Genomic DNA, 9769 nt, shown 5'->3' with positions numbered 1-9769 from the left:
GGCAAAGAAAAGGAGCAAGAAATAAGCCAAAGAAGACATTCAGGAAGCCAACCAACATAGGAAAGAATACTCATGATCATTAGTCACTCATGGGATGCAAGTCAAAACAACAATAAGATTCCACCTGACCCTAGCATTGGTAGCAAAAAAACTAACAGAAACTAACAAATGCTGGCGAAGGTGAGAGAAACTGGAACCCTCATGCACTGCTGATTGAACTGTACAGGGCCCGCCCACCGTGCAGTCCGGATAAGCACTGACTAGCAATGAAGTGATTTGTTTTCCATTTACTCACAGGAAGAAGATAAATACATTACGAAAAATAAGTGATGGTGCTTCCTTAAGAAGTTGGAAATAGAAATGCCATATGATCCCCAAGTCCCTCTACTTGTGCTAAAGAAATAAGAGAGGAGGAGATGGGCCAGTCAGGGTGTGATGCAGCAACGATGAAACATACAACTTTCTTCTAGTTCCTAAATGCTTCCTCCCTCCACCAACTATCATGATCCCAATTCTACCTTAAAAGTCCAGCTAGACCAGAGGATGTACGCTGGTATAGATAGGAACTGGAAACACAGGGAATCCAGGACAGATGATCCCTTCAGGACCAGTGGTGAGAGTGGCAATAACGGGAGGGAGGAGGGAAGGTAGGGTAGAAAGGGGGAACCGGTTACGAGGAGCTACATATAACCTCCTCCCTGGGGGATGGACAACAGTAAACTTGTCAGTATAAGACATGGAAAATAATAATTTATAAATTATTAGGGGGAGAGGGGAGGGAGGAGAAAATTAAAGAGCTGGTACCAAGGATTCGAGTAGAAAGCAAATGTTTTGAGAATTATTACAACAGATGTACAAATGTGCTTGGCACAATGGATGTATATATGTGTTGTGATAAGAGTTGTATGAACCTTCAATAAAATGATTTTTTAAAGCCAAAAGCAGAGAATACAATTAAAAGAGAGAGAGAGGGAGAGAGAGAGAAGAGAAAGAGGTATCCAAGTAGATCATAGCAGTCTACGAGGAGACAGAGATAAGAGACTGGGAAGGCTGGAGCAACTGGAATTTGCAAAGCACTTAGAGGAGAGACTGTGGGAATGATGATGGCAACACGCGTACAAATGTGCTTGACACAATGGGTGTATGTACGGATTGTGATACGAGTTGTAGGAGCCCCCAATAAAAATGATTTTAAAAAGAAAGAAAGGTAATAGCACCAATAGATGTGTGCAGACCCAAGTTCATTGCTGCCTTATTGATAATGGCAGAAAGAGGGCAACAACCTGAGTGCCCACTGATGGAAGGATGGATGAACTTTAGTACAGGAACGCAATGAAATACTATGCATCACTAAAGAATACAGATGAAACTTGTATCACTTTGTAACATTGATGAACCAGGGACATCATACTGAGTATAACTAGCTAATCACAAAAAGGCAAATACTGAATGACATTACTATTCTCAAGAGTCAAGAAATTTTTTCATAGTTAAAGACACAGACTTTGATAGTTGTGGAGGAAGGTGGGAAGGAAGGAATGTTACAGGCTAGAAGGTGGACAGGTATTAACTTGGGTGAAGGGGAATATGTTTTTGAACAAGAGGGAAGTAGGCAAGAAGTGACAGAGACAGAGAAAGATATGGGGGTTGCAAGAATTAAAGGCACAATTACTCCAGGGAACTAAAGGACCAGGCAAACATTAGTCTCTACAAACTTGAGACCAAAAGAGCTATATGATGCCTGGCTACCACCACCACTGCTCTGAAAAGGATCACATTAGAAGTTCTTGGACAGAGTGAGGGACAATGTAGAACAAAACTGAAAATCACAAAGGAGATCAAGCTCACTGCTCTGAAACAGCTGGGAGGACCCCTGAAGACTATGGTCCTCAGTCACCCTTCAGTTTGGAAACTGAACACACCTCTGCAGTTGAGTAATCAACCATAAGCTCAGAGGGAAAGTAGCCAGACAAGGACAAAGCTCAGAGCTTCGAAAGAGTAGAAGGAAATGAAATAGAAAACAGGATGAAAGTGGAGTGGGCAATGCCACAGTGATGGCATTGGCCTGGATCAGTTGAAACAAATAAGAACTGTTGAATGCAAAACCGATGGTCTGCTTTGGAAACTCTCACCAGTGTTACAATGAATAATGGGTGGGGTCAAGGGCACGGAGCAGGGAACAGTGTAGCCTGCTATAATGGAACAGAACCCCAGTGCTGGAGCAGAAAAGGAATTGAGGTAGCAAATTGGCTTGAGGATTTACCAGTAGCAAAATCCCAATGTTAATTTCTTATTTTGAAAAATACATCATGGTTATGTACTATTCTACTATATATATTCCACTATTGAGGGAAAAATAAATGAAAAACATCTAGGAACTCTACATTTTCTTTGTACCTTTTGCACAAGTTCAATATTATTGCACAAGATAATTCTTATTCATTTAAAAAAAAAGCTAACATCAAAATCGTCCATCAGAAAAGATAGATTGTTATGCATAAATTTGTCATTATAACAAATATCTATCCATCTACTTTTCCTTTTTTTAAAAAGTTAATGCATATATCATATCATTCCATAGTTCAATCGCATCAAGCAGTATGATATAAGTGCTACTACAATCAGTTCCCAAACATTCTTTTACTTCCTGGACTCCTTGACATTGGTTCCCTATTACCGCAGGTTCCCCCCACCCACCATCACTACACCCCCTGGTCCCCCAGAAACCCTTATGCTACTTACTGTCCCTATAGGTTCATCAATACTGAGTTTCCCATACTGAAAAATGGAAAAAATATAACTCAAATTCAAGAGGAGCACCCCCAATGACATAAAACATCTGAGATAAACCCCAATATATATAAAAAACAAAAGATACAAAAAATGTTGAAAACCAGAACAGGCCAGATGTGCATCAGAGTGGGGATCAAACAACAAGGTATTAACTATTCAAGTCAGGTTTACCCTTTTGATCTTCTATAGTCATCTCTCTAATACACCCTGTTGAGCAACCACTTCCCCCCGCCCATCCCTCTATTATGTATTGCAGGGAATCACCTACCGGAAGTGTATTTCCTATGTAGTTCCTATAAATGCATCTTGGCTCCCACTGTCATCCATCGTGTTGTAAAAACTGGGTTCTCACAATTTAGGCTCTGATACAATTATCTTCTTTGATTTTGGATTATCTACTTTGGATTACAGACGCAATCCTTCAGTGACTAATGTTGGCATGCTTCTTCCATGTGGATAAAGTTGACATCTCACTTAGATGGCTGCTTGTTTAGAGACAAGCCTTTAAGGCCCCACGCACTATTTTATCTGATAGCCATCTAATTTCACCACATTTTGCTATAGCACCCATAACTTCAGTGTGCCCTTCCTGAGGACAAATATTGAGCAGGGCCATTATGTAAGAACTAATTGTTCTTAAGTTGAAGCTAGGATGTATTGTGAGCCCAAAACCCATTCCTGGATCTTGTATAGTCACAGGTTTGTTGGAATAATACATATCTTAATACAGCATATTGATGAAGCAACACCATGTTTGTCTACCTACCAACAATCTTAGTACAGCTGTCTGCTGCTTGTTCAAACACCATGCATTTTCTGTCTTAGGTCCTCAGGTTATAAGTAGAGTCCAGTTCGCCCAGTGGATTTTCCACATTGGATCTCACTGATACAGCCTCTGGAGCATGCAGTGCGCCTTGGAGATCCAGGTTCAATGCTCCAGCATTCCACGACACCAGCCTGGGTCCCCAGGAGGCACCCAGAAACCTGTGTCAGTCTGGCCCATTCGGTGCAGACCACTAGGGACACTCCCCACCTAGGGCCCCAGAATCATTTTCAGTCATTCTGTCCCTCAACTACAGCTTCGTTCTCCCGCTTTTCCTACCAACTGTCGTGCATTTGTGCTTCCGCAGAACGGTGTGCTCACTTTCCCCTCTCTAACTTGATTTTCCCATCAGGATTCCTCGTCCCTCTGATAGGGCTGCCTAACTCTCCGGGAAGGGGAGTGGGGGGGGGGGGGTAGAGGCTCATCATAGCTTTGCATGGAAGCCACTCAGTAGACAACACATCTTCCCCTCCTTAAGCCTTTGATTCCAGCCGAAGTGAGGCACTCTCCTACAAAGTGACCTTCAAAATAGTTACCTAGAGCAGGTGGTGTGTGGTCCGTTGGTACCATCGGGCTCTCCACCAGGCTATCTGGCTCCATTGGCCATCTAATTGTATTTAGGCAGAGTCTAAGTAAACATTTCTTTTTAAACACCTACAATTCTATGTTGACAGTGCAAGATAGTCATGTAATTTAAAATATAAAAACAATGTAATGAGATAAATGTTGCTATAAAAATAAGAGATTGTATAGGTTTAAGAAGTTGATACACTCACAAATAAATAGAAAGCAGTCATGGATTAATGGAACCATTGCATGGGGGAAAATGTTGAAATTTTACTTATTTGTATTTCATAACGGCACCCTGGTGGCATAGTGGGTTAGGTACTGGACTGCTGGCTAGAAGTTCAGCCATTTGAACCCACCAGCTGCTTCATGTGAGAAAGATGAGGCTTTCTGCTCCCGTGAAGATTTACAGCCTGGGAAGCCTGGGAGGCAGTCCACTCTGCCCTACAGGGCTCTTATGAGTAGGAATTTATGATGCAGCAGTGAGTTTTCTTGTTTCATATGATAAATGTGCTAAAAATTCTAGTCACTCTATTAAGGAATAAATAGAGGGTAACGCCAATCCCAAGCATGCAACATTAACTAAGCCTTGTATCAATCAGTTATTTAAGTGCTATTTTTTAAATATATAAAGCTTTATATTATAGCTTTCCTATGTAAAATATTTGCATTCTCTTTTGCCTTTCATGTTCATAAAACACCCCATATTTTTATTTGTACTTTCCAGTCCTGTAATTTTTTTAAGATGGAAAACTACTTATTCATTAAACAGCAAAACAAATATTTATTTTTGTGCTTTATATGTGCAATGAATTCTCAAAGCATTATTTTGTATCAAAATATAGATAATGCTGATTATAAAATATCACTGATATTCCTAGAACAAAATGAAATGCATTCAAATATATTCAGCAAATATGATAAATATGCAAAACTATATTATCGTATCTAAACATGATATGCATGCACTTGTCTCATTTCAATAAGCCTAATTTATTGTGATGTCTTTCAAAATTTGAATGATATAATTGGATTATATATTTCAACATATACTAAAATCTGCCGTCCAGTAATCTGAAGAACTAAAAAGAGCAAACCGAGAATTGTAGCAAAAGTAATATGAAATGTCATGATTTTATCCTCTCTATTTGTTCATCATATCCATAATGAGTTCAGAGTAATTCCCCACTTTTTCATCAGTCTAGTCTTTGGTAAATATGATTTCTTATTCATGGAATTTTACGTGTTTTATATTCCTGCCATATCTACCTCCAGAGGTGCTGGGAGCTTTTTTTCCTGTTGAGAATACATCACATGCTGTGCCTACTCACCAGAGTCCCCTCCACTCATTAACCCTCTAACCTTACCATCTACTCGCCTATTTGTCACTCGATTCCCAAACCACAGACTTGCTACTATTAGTTGAGAAAAGCTGAGAATGCAGTCTGCTTATTGTTGTTAGACGCCATTAACTCTGTTCCCAGGCCTAGCAGCCAAATGCAGCACTGCGGTTCTGCAAAGGTGCAGGACTAACTGCTCTCATGCTTGAGCCCCTCCGTGGCAGTTCCATAATTTCACGTCAACTTGAAGATACATAAAAGTGTAGGGTGGAGTCTAGCCTGTCGGCCAGGTCACAGCCTGATGGTACTTCCTTATGACCACGGTCTTCTCATAAGAAGGGCCCTGGGAACCTCCATTCCCCCCACCTCTCTCAGCCTTTACCTTCCTCCTGGTGGACCCTGGCTGCGGTGAGCCCTGTGCTGCGGCCACCGCCACTGGATGCACAGCTTGCCGCCACCAACCTGTGATCTCCCTGCATTCGGCATCACTGCATGTGGCTGCATGAGTCCGAAGATAGACTAGTATTGGACTTACGGACTTGATCCGGACTGCGATGTTTGCTTGCTTAATTAGATCAATGACTTCTTGATATCAAGCTCTCTCTCACACATATATGAGTTTCACTGGATTTGTTTCTTTCATCAACTTGGCCTAACACATTATGGTGCCTGAGGAGTGGGGTACTAGAGAAACGAATCATTAAGATGGAGAGTCTGTGCTTGACTGACCTCTACCTTAAAGTACTTTTTCTTCTTTAGCTAGCCCGAGGCCAGATATGGCCACACTGTTTACTTGATTGTTTTCTAGAAAAAACATGTAAAGTGAAGGTTTTGATTCCTAGAAGATGTCTTTGGTTATTCCTAACTCAAAGGCAAAGAATGAATATGATCAATGTGAATTTGGAGCTCAGGGGACAAAAACACCCCTTGCACTTCTCTGAGGCCATGCAGCTCAGTGAAAATAGCTGAACGAAGGCCTGGCCCTGGCCTGATGCAGCCAGAAGCCTGAGGCCATATTGCATATGAATGGGGTGGTTTGGATAAGAAAGGATTGAATTTGACCATTTTATGAAATGTGTTTATGGAACTTCCAGGTAGATGACACCAAATTATCCCCCTGTGGCAGTTGCAAAATCTCCTGTCAACTTGTGAGGGGGTGGAGTTTAGCTTGTCAATCAGGTCATAGCCAGTGAGGCCTCTGTGTGCTCATGGCCTTCTCCTAAGGATTCTGAGAACTCCTATCTTCCTCCCTGGAGGTGGGACATACTCTCTCTCCCTGTGAAACATTCCTGTTCACAAGACACATGGAGCCATGCTAGAGCCTTGGAGTTGGGGGAGCCACACGGAGACCCCTGCCAGCATTGAGATTCTTCCACTGACACTGAATCCACCAGACTGTCCACCCACTGGTCTGTGACCTTCCTGCATTTGGCATCATCGCATGTTTTTCATGAGTCTGAAGAGGAATTTATCGATTGGTATTAGACATATGTGCTAGTATCAGACTTACGGAGTTGATCTGGAATTTATTTATGGATTAGTATCGACATATGGGATAATATTGGATTGGGGACTTGATGTGGACTGGGCTAGGATATTTTCTTAATGTACAATTTCTATTTGATATAAAGTTCTCTCATACGCACATGAGTGTCTATGAATTTGTTTCTCTAGTCAACCCAACCTAACACCAACACCCCCTTTGCCTCTTCTCTCTCTGGGCTCTCCAAACAAGACCTTGATTCGTCAAGTTTCCAAACTCTGCTGGCTCAATTAGCAAGAAATGTACACTGTCTTATAAGACCCTGGACTGCAGCCTGAAGCTGTGCTGTTCTCCGCAACCCCGTTCCCCTGCCAGCCTGATGAGAATGTGGCTGCTAGCAGGGAAACCAGAGCAGGCCGGGGACCCAGGAGCAGACTGGACATGCAGAGCAGAGATCTTGTCTTCCCTTGTCTGTGGACACCAAGCTAAGTCAGTTTCTGAGGACGTCCTCAGCCGACGGAAACAAAGTGGTCAAAGTGCCCACCCTCGCATCGCCATCCAAGAAGAATCATGTACAAAATGTCTATAATTTCTTTGTACTGCATACATACAATGGAGTACTACGCATCCCTAAAAAGCAGCGATGAATGCATGAATCACATCATCGCATAGGAAGAGTTGGAAGAAATGATGCTAAGTGATGTAAGCCAAGCACAAAAGGACAAGTACAACATGAGTCCACTGAGGCAAGCTTAAACATGCAAAAGGGGCATAGGGAAAAGCTACAGTGCACATACATTCCTGGGGTGAAGTCCAAATATTATGGCAGGGACCAGACCCAACCCAGGAATACATATGGCAACCAAGTAAAAAGGAGGGGAAAAGAGAGGGGGAAAAAAGACATGGGTAGTTGGGGAACAGGGCACTAACCAACCCAAGGGGAGGGCATTGTTTATATCTACATGGGAGAGGGAGAGAGGGATCAGATTTCAACCTGATGTGCCAAGACATGAATGTAACCTACTGGCATGAAGCAGGGAACCAATAGAGATGTCTGTGGGGCCGGTGCCAATCCCAACTACGTGAACACCATCCCCCTTCCTCTAGAAGAATGTACTTCAGAGGAAAGCACTGAAGCTACAGCTCAGGAAGAAGGGTGCATCTGATCAGAGCTCACAGGTGCAAATGAAGAGGGAAGGAGAGAGAGTGGAACACATTCTGATCCACCAAGCCCCAAAGACGATATTCCTGCTCAGAGCACCAATGGACAGAGAGGAACAAAGGGCTGGCCCCACCACGAGACATGATGTCCCTCACTGACCCATAGTGCTATGGGAGACAACACTGGAGACAGTGTGAAAATTGTGCCTGATCTGACTCCACCACACCTGGACAAAACACTAAGGGTGTGCAACAGAGCAGCAAGGGGAGCAAAGCAATGTTGTTCTGGAGAATACCAAAAATAGACTTTGGGGCCAGGGCATGTCACCCCATCAGACTCACTGGAAAACACTCCTAAAGGTCAACAAAGAGACCTGGAACTATTTATAGATTTTCATTTTTGTTGTTGTTGTTGCTTTTTTGTTTTCTTTTGTTGATTTGTTTGTGTTGTCTTATTTTTGTGTTTATTATTGTCTCTGCATATTTACCTAGATAAGATAGGTGGAATAAGCAATTCAGAGATGAAAACAATGGGACAGATGGTCCTGGGGAGACACATGAGAGGGGGAGGTGGCAGGATGGTGGTAGTGAGGAAGAGGGGTACCAACAAAGCCAGGGACAGGGAATAAGTGACCCTAAACAGATGACGAGGAGGGCATAGGATACTTGGTGGGGCTTGATCGAGGGCAATGTAACTGAGAGGAATTACTGAAACCTGAATGAAGGCTGAACATGATAGTGGGAGAAGAGGAAAATAAAAAGAAATAGAGCAAAGGACTAGGAGGCACAGGGCATTTATAGAGGTCTAAATACAGGCATGTACATGTGTAAATATATTTATATGTAACGATAGGGAAATAGATCTATGTATATATACTTATATGTTAAGTATTAAGGCAGCAGACAGACATTGGGCCTCTACTTAAGTAATCCCTCAATGCAAGAACACTTTAATAACTCAGCATTCTGTGATGCTCACCTTCCCAATAGGATCGCTGAAGACAAAATGGGTGCATAAATAAATGTGATGAAGAAAGCTGATGGTACCCAGCTATCAAAAGATACAGTGTCAAAAACAAAAAAGATACAGTGCCTGGGGTCTCAAAGGTTTGAAGATAAATCAGCAGCCATCTAACTGAGAAACAACAAAGCCCACATGGAAGAAGCACACCAGCCTGTGGGCTCATGAGGTGTCCATGGGTTCAGGTATTAGGCATCAAAGACTCAGAACAAAAAATCATATCGCTTTGAATGAGGGGGAGGGAGGACTGGAGATCCAAAGCCCATCTGTAGACAATTGTACACCCCCTTACAGAAGGGCCACAAGTAAGAGGCGAGCCAGGCAGGGTGCAGTATAGCACCGATGAAACATACCACTTTCCTCTAGTTCTTTAATGCCTCCCCCACTTCTCACTGCTGTCATGACTCCGATTCTACTTTACAAATATGGCTAGACCAGAGCATGTACACAGGTACAGAGAAGAGACAGAAATGCAGGACAGATAAACCCAATAATGAGAGTAGTGATACCAGGGGGGTAAGGTGGGGGGAGAAAGGGGAAACTGATCACAATAATCTACATATAACTGCCTCTCGGGGGGG

Source organism: Tenrec ecaudatus, chromosome 9 (genome assembly GCF_050624435.1).
Source record: "Tenrec ecaudatus isolate mTenEca1 chromosome 9, mTenEca1.hap1, whole genome shotgun sequence".
Taxonomy (NCBI): domain Eukaryota; kingdom Metazoa; phylum Chordata; class Mammalia; order Afrosoricida; family Tenrecidae; genus Tenrec; species Tenrec ecaudatus.
Note: the sequence above shows the minus strand (reverse complement) of the source record.